This window comes from Pteropus alecto, unplaced genomic scaffold, assembly GCF_000325575.1.
Source record: "Pteropus alecto unplaced genomic scaffold, ASM32557v1 scaffold13, whole genome shotgun sequence".
Taxonomy (NCBI): Eukaryota; Metazoa; Chordata; class Mammalia; order Chiroptera; family Pteropodidae; genus Pteropus; species Pteropus alecto.
The window spans coordinates 906,933-918,755 of NW_006434373.1; the positions used below are offsets into that span (position 1 = coordinate 906,933).

An 11,823-nucleotide genomic window follows, 5' to 3' on the forward strand; every position below is an offset into this window, starting at 1 on the left:
AGGCTGACGTGCCCTCCCTGGCATCAGCTCTGGGAGCCAACCCGGAAAGGTTGCTCTGTCTCGTGCCTGGAAAGGGACAAATGACCAACTTATTCCTTCAGTGGGAATTACCCCTCGGCTCACAATGTCTTAGCCATCCTGGGACCCAGCTCAACTCTAGACAAGGACAAAGGAGGAGAAACCCCAACTGTTGAAATGTATTCACACGGAGTCGTTACCAGAATCCTGCCCGGTTTAAGAAGCAACTTAGAGTCCAGGAGTGGCATTACACTTTTATCTTTAGATCTTTTTGTCTGTATATAATTAGACTACTGCAGCAAACTTCCTTCCTCTTGCAAATTGACTCGGGGATTTGCTTTATTTCAGGACAACAATTTCCTGACAGAGAGCGGGGAGCATCTTTCCTGTCCACTCGAAGGGGCATTCTGAGAGGCTCTGGGCCACGAAGTCTATTACGTGCTGATTCTCTTATTTGTATCTGGCTGAAGGTCCACACCCAAGGCTTTTGTTCATTTTCAATCAAAATACAACAGCGATGTCTTTTTGAAGTCCAGGGTGGAGAGTCAAGTGGAGTTATTTCACCAACTCGCTTGGGCGGGATTCCTATTTCACCAAGCCCACCCCAGGAATCTCCAAACCAAGAGCAAAGGGTATGCAGAAGGAACAAGAAGAGAGGCCACTGGCTCCAGCCAAGCCCCGTGTGGAGCTCTGCGGGTCAGGGCGGGATGGATGCCTCACCCGTCAGCTGTCTAGTCCTTGTGGTTGGGGCAGGAGCAGCATCTCCGTTTCTATTTATAATCTATGGAGACGGCTCTGCGATCTGGCTACTTGAGATGTTTGAGATCTATATCGATTTGGGCAGCCAAATTTTCACTCACAGCACATCCTGGATATTTTTCATGTTATTTGTTATGGAATTAAGTATAAATATTTCATGTCATATACTAAGCATCATCAACTCACTCAGTTCACCAAATGTTTTCCCTGATTTCCTTATCTCAGAAAATGAATCCTAACAAAATTTAAAATAACAGGCCCCATTTGAAAAGATGTTTGATCGAAATTGTCATCACAGAAAAGCACCTCTCACCCCAAAACATTGTCGGTTCACATGCATCCGCTTGGCAGAAATCAGGAAGCCAAACAAAATCAAGCTGGAGCATCAGAACTCTCCCGTGTGGGTGCCAGGGGTCAGTCCACCACACAGAACTTGCTGGAAGCCCTTTGGCACTAGAGAGTACACTATCTGTGCAGACAAAGATGTGTACATCAGAGGCTCAGCGAACCTCTTCATGGTGCAGTATCCGGACCTGCATCTTCTGAGGCTGTGCACCCACTCGCCTGATGTGCCTGTAACTCAAGCCTATGCAAGAATCACTTGGAAGCCTTGGTAAGGCGCACATGCAGAATCGACAGTAAACCTCTCTTGGATGCACTGGGTGTTTTCTTTCCCGTCCCACCCCATGCCGGCTTCAGCGTGCCTCAGCATCCTCCTTAACACAGGCTCCAGACAGCCTGCCCAAGCACATGGAGATGGCACACAGGCCAAGGCCAGCACGCTGCCTCCACCTGTATCAGAGCGTAAGCAGCACTCACAACGCGCCTGCCGACATCAACCAGCATGGAGCGTTTTTCCAGCAGTCCCAACTCCCACGGCTGGGGCTCTGGGGTCAAACTTCCAGATCGTTTTTGTACATGTTCTGCAGAGCCCTCTTCCATGTCAGAGAGGGAAGGGCTCCATAGTCAAACAAACTTGGGAGGCACCACAGACAAACCTCCCTTTATGGAGGCTCCAAGAAGGCTAGCAGTGCTACCCCTACACTTAACTGGTCACGGATTTTTGGGAAGTGGGAGTGAGGATGGACATAACATCTCCTAACTCCTCCAGAATTAATGTTGAAAATAATGTACTAAGGAAATGCTACTCTAGCTAGTTAGTCCTTATTAAAACAAAGAAAAAGTTTTCAATGAAATTCCAAACAAGCACTCACAGAACCAATAGCACAGATTAAAGTAAAAAAGAAAAAAGAAAACAAACACAAAAACCCCACCACGGTCTTAAATCAATCAAGAAAGAAAGTATGTCTTCAACATCTACACTATGACTAGTTGGCATAAGGGAAAGTACAAGAGAAGCGTAAGAATTTCTTAAACTTATAGTCTGTCTGGAGCAACTAAATTACATTTTAACTGTTTCACATAGAAAAATTTTAATCGTAGTAGACATAGCAGTCGCAGTACTAAATTTTCATACTATTACTAAAATACTTTTTACATATTAATGCATTTAATTGTTGCAACAAACCAAGAAGTGGGAATACTATTATCTCATTTTTTAGATGAGCAAACAAAGGCACAGAGAAGTCAAGTGACTTGCCTGAGGCCACACAGCAGTGACAGAGTGATTCTAGTTACACCAGTTCAAAGAAGGGAGGGGCAAGGGTGCCAGCCAGTCTGAGGCAGCCTCAGGTGGGTGACTCTCAGGGAGTGGGGCTTAGCAAATAGAGATGCTCAGAGCGGGCATTTCTAACTTGGGGGGAAGCTTGGCTTTACAGACAGCCCCAGAGAAGAGCTCGGAGTAACAAAAAAAGGAGAAGCTGGGCTGCTGGTGCCTTTCTCACGTGACTCAGATTACATGGCAGCAAATCGTAGGGTCCTCACTGTGACATTCGATTTTGTGAGTCTCTTACCCTTGCATTAATGGTCAAAGAAATAATATTTAGCAATCAACAGAGGCATTTTAAAATCATCTCCTCATAATTTGGTATCAATTCTTCATCTTTAGAGTCTAAGCAGAATTCTGATTTAAGATCTGTAATAGACTCTCCATGCTGAGGACAGAGAGGAGAACACTGTCGCTGTCAGTGAAGAAGGGTCGCCTCACCAAGCCGGTGGACTGCTGTTGTTGCAGCTCGGAGTGGGGGCCCCACCTTCCAGAAAGCCAGCGGGACAGAAACAAGCGAGTCAACTATAAATGTCTTTAAACCTGAACACTGACTGCACATTGTCCCCAAGGTTCACAAAGACATGCTGTCTGCAGAACTGCTCTCGCCTCTGTGCAATCCTCTGAGTTGCTTTAATGAGTGTCTGAAGCTCACAGGCTGCATTTTACTTTGCTGAATAACCTTTTATCATAGGGACCCCTGGTTTCCCAGGAAGTATGCCAGCACTTTGGGGGCAGTCAGGGCTGTGTGGCCTTGGGCAGGTTGCTTACCCTCTCTGAGCTAGCTTCTTTGTAAAATTGGGATAATCACGGCATCTAGCTGCCAGGGTGTCTTGTGCACTCAGTGAACACTTACAGCCTAGTGTCTGGCACGTGGTGGGTATTTAAAGGTAACTGACACCTGGGGATGGACAGTGTGCGCCACCGTCACGTCGCCACTGCACTTTGACTTTGGTTTGCTTTTCAAGAAAATCCATTTCAATCCAGCCAAGGGCTCCTCAGGGGAAACCACTTTTGTAATACCGCTAAGACCTCTGCCTTCCCCCTCCCTGGTCCTTTCATGAGTGTGTGGAGTTTTTCAGCCCTCACAAACAGCACAGCACCAGCACCAGCGAGCTGCAGAGGCGCGGTGGCGAGCCCAGGCAACTCCCGTCCTGTCAGAGACTAAGGACACGTGCAAAATGCAGGACGATGCTATTCCTCTCACGCATTTGCTCCATCTGGGTAATGTCGTTATTTTTCATTTAAAAATGCTAATTATGCTACCATAATGGATTTATCATTGTTATTTTTATGAAAGTTAATATTTTTAAAATTTCATTTTTAATTTCTAATATGATAAATAACCTAACACAAAGCTTTTTGCAATCCTTAGTCAATTATTCACAGTGGAAAGTCAATTATTCACAGTTGAGACCAAAACGTCCAACAATTCGCTATCTGGAAGCCACACGAAGGCTGGGTGAGCTTCCTCTCACAGGAGTATGGGACTAGGGAGGCAGGTCCTTCCAGAGTTTGGAGACCTTGGCCATCCCTCTCCTCTCTCAGCTCCCTGCCTTTCCTGCAGGAAAGGTTGGCTCTGCTGTCTCTGGTCACAGTTCCTATGGGAGGGCGGGGAGGTCTCAGCTTTAGCCATACCATCACAGGCCTGGACTGCCCACAGAGAGATCATTCAACAAGGGGACTTCGGGATCTGCGCGTGTTTGAGGCACCGAGCTCCGGGGTGTACATTCTAGGTCACGGAAGCAGGCAAGGAGCTGTGCACAGCTGCACAGGGCATTCACTGCATAATGGCCACTGAGCAGGCAAGCGGGCAAGATCCAGCCTGCCCACCTGCAAGGAGCATTCTCACAGAGCACAGACCCCAAGGGTCTTTGACATCCCAAAGGCATCCCAGGCTCCAGGAGAAAGGGCCAGTCCTTGCTGAGCTGTGCAGATGTGCAAGCTTCTCTCTGTCTCTCTTTCCCCCTCTTTCCCCTCTTCCCGTCCATCACTGGGCCCTCCAGCTCTTGGGCCTCAGCCTTCTAATGCCAGTTGGTCTTGCTCTGATGGCCACTGAGCAGGCTCACACTGACCTGCCGCCTGCCGCCTGCCGTGCTGGGTGGGAGAACATATCAGCTGCTATATCCTGGAATAGCTGGCTGGCTGATGGACATAGGTCCAAAGACCTGTCCCGTGGGAGGGGCAGGAAGAGATCCCAATGACAACAGGGTTTCACGCAGCCAACTTTTTCCTTGGGGCCTTCCTGCTCAGTGCCCAGCATGGCCTGGGGTCATGAAAGGAGTTGGGGCCTGGATGCGGCTGGGTGCTGAGTAGCTGAGGGGTCCTTGCTTCCCCTTTGCTGTCCTGGGTAGTAGTCAGGGTCTCCTGAGGCCAGTCTCCTAGCTGGATGGCTCCACCCTCCTGTGTTCGATGTGGTTTCAGTTCTGCCTTTCTGTTTGGAAGCATTCGAAGGGGCCTTTGAAAGCAAAGTTTCTGCATTCAAAGTTGAGGGAGCCGGCACTTGTAAAGAGTCTGAGTTAGGGACATAGCTGTCACATGCTGGGGCAGAACTGAAGTTGGGTTTAGGAGGAACATGGCCATGTTCTCTAGACCTTGAAGGTCCCCAGATCTTTGCTCCTTTTTCAGCTCAGCAGCTTCATTTCTGCTTGCTGGGTGGGCGAGACCCTGTCCGTTGGCCTCCCGGACCAGCCATGAACGGGCGCCTCCCTGTGGCTGCTGGAAATGGGCTAGACTTCGAGGGACAACATGGCAGTACTGCTGGAAGCACTTCTGTGAGCTCACTCTATCCCGTAAGGACCCGGAGGGGTGAGGCTTCCTCAGCCTGTTTTAGTAACAAAGAAGGTTGAGGTCGGGGACCCCCAACGGCAGCTCAGGCTGTGGAGGTGGGAGAGCCTGGACTCAAACTCATGCTGGCTGGGCAACTGAGGTCTGTGGAAGTGCCGGAAGGTCATCATCCAGCTGCAGCTCCATCAAGGCCTGTTCGCTGGAGGAGTCCAAGCTGACGGGCGTCTTCCCAGCAGTCAGGACAGGGCACACTGAGGAGGAAGGCTGGACGCAGCAGGGCGCGGCTTCCCACGGCACAGGAGCTGCGGCGTTCAATGCGAGAGAAGGCAAGGGAGCTGTGTGGCCCGATTGTTTCTACTAAACCGTCTCATTTATAAACTCTTCCCTGAGCAGTCATTGTGAATGCCCCCTTCAGCTGGGCTGTTACTTCCTGAGCTCACAGTTTCCGTCTTTGTATTAAAGGCCTACAAAGGCAATCAGAGAAATGGGCACAAACAAGGACCCACGCAGCAACGTTAAATGAAGGTCTGTCTTGCACTTGGCATCCAGCACTACGCAGATGGTGACAGAGCAGCTGCCACGTGTGGACACTAGGTCAGGCCCTGCAGCAGGTGCAGACAAAAGCACAACCCTGCCTCCAATGGCCTCAAGCTCTCAGGGCTGTGTCAGTCTGCTCGGGACTGCAGTGTTCCAGCCCACGGTCTCCCCTGAGCTGCATGCAGACAAGAGGGAGCTGGGCTGGGGATGCAGAGGGGAGAAGGTACCCATGGGAGCCGGCCTCTAAGATGCTATATTACTTACTCCTCGGTTTTTCGATACTGAGCTCCCCTGGAGTCCTGGAGCTGGGTTCCTGGGCTGAGTGCTCAATGGTCAGGCCCACCCCTAGGATCAAGGTGGGTGCGTCACTGGGCTGGGGGAGCCCAACTGGACCAAGGGGCCTTAGGCCCCACAGAGAACTGAGAAAGGACCCTCGTGCCACAGGTGAGGGCCCCCTTTGCACCCGTACCATAGTGGCTCCAAATAGTCCACTGTCATATGCTCTGTCTTTCCTAGAACACTGACCTGGCCAACCCACATAGTTTCAAGCCAGCCCTCACTTCTCCAAGAACCTCCCACAGCCCATGCTTGTCTCAGCCACAGGCCACTCTGATTCTCTGCTCAGATGGCACCGAAGGGAGAATATGATTCAATCAAGGATGGAAGACAACAGGGAACTTCATGGGAACTTTTCAGTTTGATGGTCCCGTGCCAAGAGTCTCATTTCTGTTATTTAGTGGAGGGCTGAGTTGCTTCGATGGCTATGGGGCTAAGTGTACAAGTGCATGGATTTGGAAACCAAAGTGACGGGACTGAGACTATTTCAAAAGTTCTTGCTCTGAGTAGCTGGGGAGCAGGGCAGGAAGGCGTCCTCATGCGCAGGTGGGAGCAGGGACCTGGAGCTCACTGCTGGCCCCCCACAAATGCCACACACATGGCTAAAGAGGAGCCATTTGTGGGACTTGGGGAACCTGCTTGTTCACATTGCTGCCAAAATAAGAAGTGCCGGGGGCCTTGAAAGGAAGGTTAAACATGGTCCCTTTGTCATGCTTTGGGAAAAAACACGTCTTTAGACAGTTTTCTGTAGCAGCAAATCTGAAACTTGATGTTGGCATTATTAACACCAGACCTATCTTGATGTACAAATATCAGGGGAGATAGAGGCAATCATAAAGCTAATAAGAGCATTATTTGCTTTTAGAGTCATCAAATCACACCATACCACAAAGCATCATAGCAAAGTCCTAGCTAAACCAGAACTCCGAGGCCATATACCTACGAGCGAGTTAGGTCCTGGCCTCTGCCTTAAGCCAAGTGGCTCAGTAGGGACAAATGGCTGACAGTCAGCCCTATAACTCCACAGCACAGGCGAAGGATGTCACTGAGCTTCCCCTGCAGAGGCCTCTCTGGAGAAGCAGCCCATGACAAGACCTGCAGAACAAGATGAGTGCTGGGGTGGGGCCAGGGCGTGGTAGGGCCCAGGGAGGCCTCTTAGGCAAGTCAGGGTTTGAATTTATTACACGCTACTACGTGTGGTCCATTTTCAGTGTCCAGAGCAGGCTGGGATGGGCAAGGGTTATTCACAGAGACCCACCAGGCATCTGCCAAGCTAGCGGGAAGCTGGGCAGGCAGCTGGGCCAGGTATATGGAAGGAAGACCAGTGGGACCAGGAGGGTACACGCTCAGCTTCTGTTGACTGAAGCCCTCTCCAAACTCATGTATCGATTTGAGGATTCGTACTGGGAGTCTTAGCATGAGATACCAGCGGGCTTTTTACTATTGATTACATTCCTCTTCATGAACTTCCTGCCCAGTCCTAAGATTGGGCTTGATATTTCACCGGGATCAGCTCATGAGGCCCCGAAAAGGCCACAGACATGACATCATCACGCGTTTCTGGCCGAGGTCACAGTGGAGCTGGGCAGAACCGACTCGGCTAACCCCAGTCGCAGAGCCAGCATTCTCCATGGTCCCCAAGAAACTCTCAAACTCTGCTGTGCCCCTGCAAGTGGAGTTGGGACTTATCTGTGGGAAAGGGGTGCCAGTGCATGATCCAGCCTTGGAATGCCAGACGGACAGTGAGATGTCTCTTCCTCTCCCGGGCCCCAGATGCCACTTAACGTACTAGTCTTTCAACGTACTAAACATTAATAAGTGACGTAGGAACTAAGTCGTACTTCCAAATGTTTTCTCCTTGGGACCACATACCAGAGAGAATCTGGCTAATTCAGTGAAGCTGCCACTTAACTACACTTGCCCACTGAAGCAAGCCCCTGGAGAAAAGAGCAGATCTTATGCACAGTACAGGCAGACCTTCGCAAAGCCCAGCTGTTTTGCTCACTGCGCAGGTGACAATGTCCCTGCAGGGGCTTTGCTCCTCCTCTGAGCACCTCCTCTTGGCGCCCAATTAGGCAGAACCTGAATCTGCCGATTGTGCTGTTTGTTTGTGTTTAATCCACACCAGGTGGAGCCTTCCTGCACACCTTGCCTGCAGTCCAGCCAGTAGGGGTCAAAACAAGCTGTCCACAGGGGTCAGGACAGGGTCCAGAGAAGAAAGCCCCTGGGAGATTCCAGTCCCCCAAGAGATGATAGGGAGTGGGGCCGCCCAATGTGACAGGTCCAAGGGCTCCCCTGGGCTCACGCTGGCCTGATCTCTCCATGGGGAGGAAGCCCTAGGCAGCCAAACAGAAGACGAATTGCCGCAGGAGAGAACCTGAGCAGGTTTCCAGGGGCCGGGAGGATGGGAGGGAGAAGAAAGCAGGGAAGAACACTAGCGCCATTCGGTCTGACAACCACCAACGCGTGTGTGCCCTTCACAGGTAAACCAATGTCTCATTCCCTCTTCAGAAGCTGCTACACTTGGATTGCAGTGAAAACAAATAATACCAGCCCTTGAGCGGTGTATGAGACAACGTGACAGCCACTCTCACTTTGGTTTTGGGCTGAGCTTCCTGCCATGCTGGGCCCCCAACGGCATGTCATAGCGGCTACCTGCTGGGTCCCTTGTGGAGCTTAGCCAAAGTCCCTGCACACCTGTCCCCCCAGAGTTCCACAATTTCATGTTCTGAGGTGTCAGCATCTCTGCTGCCTTTGAAGTAGCAAGTATGGTTTACACGTCTCACATACATGCCACACATATACACACTATGTACAAATACCACACACACCACATACATGGTTTACACGTCTCACATACATGCAACACATACACACACTATGTACAAATACCACACACACCACATACAGTACACACACACACACACACTACACACACAAATATCATGCACATGCTCCCCTAGGAGCCCATTGCTATTTGGAAATAGAGGAGATTTTTGTGATAACTTCTTTTCTTTTCTTACTCATTCTAAAACAATCATTTTGTCAACATTAAAAACAATAACGCCCAGGTCAGGGAAATCAATGTAAACAATGTTTATAGATGTCATTTTTTCCTGGCTCAGAGGGGCAGAAGGCACGCTGGGGCAGGTGCTCACGTGTTCTTCCAGCCAGATCTGCTCTCAGAAAGCAGTGCACACAGAACATACCATACGAGGAAGGACAGAGGTTCCTATCACCAACACCAGCCCTAAGTTCCTTCCAGGAACTTCAGAAGCTCTCCAAAATTCTTCCCTAAATCGTAGGTGCACACATTTATTCCCATTAAGTAACAATTATTCTATAAATCTAAAAAACAAACAAGTTGCTTCAACCTTCCTCGAAACATTTCCATCAAACATAAACAATGACACACAGCGTAGAGAAGGTCGGGCCGCTAGGGCAAAGAGGATGATGGGAGGGTATGTTCGTCTCATCCTAAGCTTCACACAGGTGGCCTCTGTGACAGGGTTCCTGCTAGCCAGATGGGTTGCACAGAGCAGAACAGGGGCACAGGCACTTCATGGATGCTGCCTCAGAGCCCTTGCCTTGCTCATGTACAAACAGGAGACGAGGAAAGAGATGCAGCATGTGAGAGAGAGGCAGAGAGAAGAGAGTCAGAGAGAGAGAGAGAGAGAGAGAGAGAGAGACAGAGAGACAGAGAGACAGAGAGACAGAGAGACAGAGAGACAGAGAGAGAGAGGCAGAGAGAAGAGAGTCAGAGAGAGAGAGAGAGAGATAGAGAAGAGGGATGGAGGAGGTGTGTAATCAAGAGGTTAAAGGGTTAGGGTTTGGGGGTGGCAGGTCATGTACATCTGTCAACCTCATTGATTTCATGAGTGAGAAGACAGGAGACATCTGAGCCTGGAATGAGACTGTGGCTCAAACTTGCCATCTTACCCAGCTCAGGTTCTTGGTGGCCTTGGACACAGTGAGCAAGCCTGAGGTCTCCCCCACATTACTCTCATCTAATTATTAGTTTGCTCTGGGCCCAGCTTCTGACAGGCCAGGTACCAAACCTCCCACCTGGCTCCCTCCCTTTCCAGCCTGAACAGAAGTGACTAAAGGAGAGGCACAAGACTTTGTTTGTAAACAGCAGGTGCTAAGGAAAGTCAGTATCCAGTTACGCAAACCTCTGAACAGCCCTAGAAAAGTGTCCCACCTCTGGAAGTATGCCACGGTATCACTGAAAGAAAGATTTACTGTCACAGGCACTGACAGACAACTCTTCATAAATCTAGCAAATGCTTCTTTTTTGGTAGGAAAATAGCAAATTGTTTCTAGAAACTGGGGAGAAAGCCCTCCAACCCCTTAATTACACCAGACTCCCTCAGGACATCTATTCGAAACCACATTTACCTTAAAAAAAAATAGAGTATGTGTTAGAAAAATGCTAAGAATTTTTAAGGGAAAGTTATAAGAATTATAACTAGTATTTAGTTAGGAAAACAAATGGACATCTAAAATGGTTACATACGGCCACAGTGAAAAATTTCCCCACAATAAAGTCCATGTGGTCATTGGATGGTAAAAAAACATCTGGTAGACTTCATAGAAAGTGCTACATGTTTGCGAAATTTCTAAAATTCCAAACAATAGCTACGTTCTGAGAAAGCATTCTTTTTAGGGATACTTCCAGCATTGTCACTGTGATACTGACTTCAGATATGAAATCAATCACTTCTCATTATACGTACAAGTGCTATGTTCCGGGTTTAAAAATGAGTGACTGAGATTTTCAACGCGGCCACCTAAGCAAGTATACACAATCCTCCAAATCGTATGCGTTGGGGAGATTCAAGTGCTCAGCCATTACTCACACATTTAGTCCCTTCATCATAAAATTGGAAATTTCAGATGCCATGTGCCACTGATGGCTAAGGTTGAACCAATTCATTAAAATTTATAAAAATACTTATTTTATGAATTATTCGTCAATCCTTGGCAGAAGCATCCGCTGGAAAACGTAGATGACGAATGACTTCAAAACGAGTACTAATCCATCCTTAGAAACGAAACAAGGAAACCCATGCTATCCCTCTGCTCAGGCCCAGGACGAGCTCCCTTCTCCAGGGTCTTTGTTCTCGGTCTCCACAGGGGCCGTGTCAGAAGTGTCTACTATCCAACAGACATGGGAGCAGGGATGACAAATGAGGATCACATAGAACCACCCCAGAACGGGCCCCTCACTGTCCACAGGCTCAAACAGTCCAGTCCTGAGCCCTGCCACCCAGAGTACCCTTTATTGGTATGCTCTGTGCACGGATTGCCGTGGGACAGCACGATCCAGGAGTCACTGCCAGGGGCCATCCTCGCACCCACCAGGCTCTGGGGCTCCCTTCCTGCGCACCACAGGCACGTCTATAGGAAAGCTGGAACAAAGGAGCCCCACGAGGGTTCGTTCCAGCTTCCAGGGTGAGCGCGGTGGTGGTGCACCTTTATTCCAAGAGCAGGGACACCCCGAGGCAGGGAATTGAGGCCAGGTGGCCGGAGCCCCAAACCGGCCAGAGACGCTAGACACGCCCCCACCCCGAGGAGCAGGACTCCTGCTTCTACCTCCCCGGGCACCACTCCAGCCTGGATCTTTCTTATAAGGCCCGACAGAGCCCAGCTGGTCTCTGCAGCTCGCTACGTGGGTGACATGCTAAGCCATCCCCAGAAGGTCCCCTGGCCTCTCTTTC

General features: G+C 49.7%; 1 protein-coding gene across 5 annotated transcripts in view; it reads right to left on the reverse strand.

Annotated features, from left to right (window-relative positions):
- The window catches only part of MCF2L (MCF.2 cell line derived transforming sequence like), a 111,959-nt gene that overhangs the window by 64,145 nt on the left and 35,991 nt on the right, over window positions 1-11,823 (reverse strand). The window lies entirely within an intron of this gene.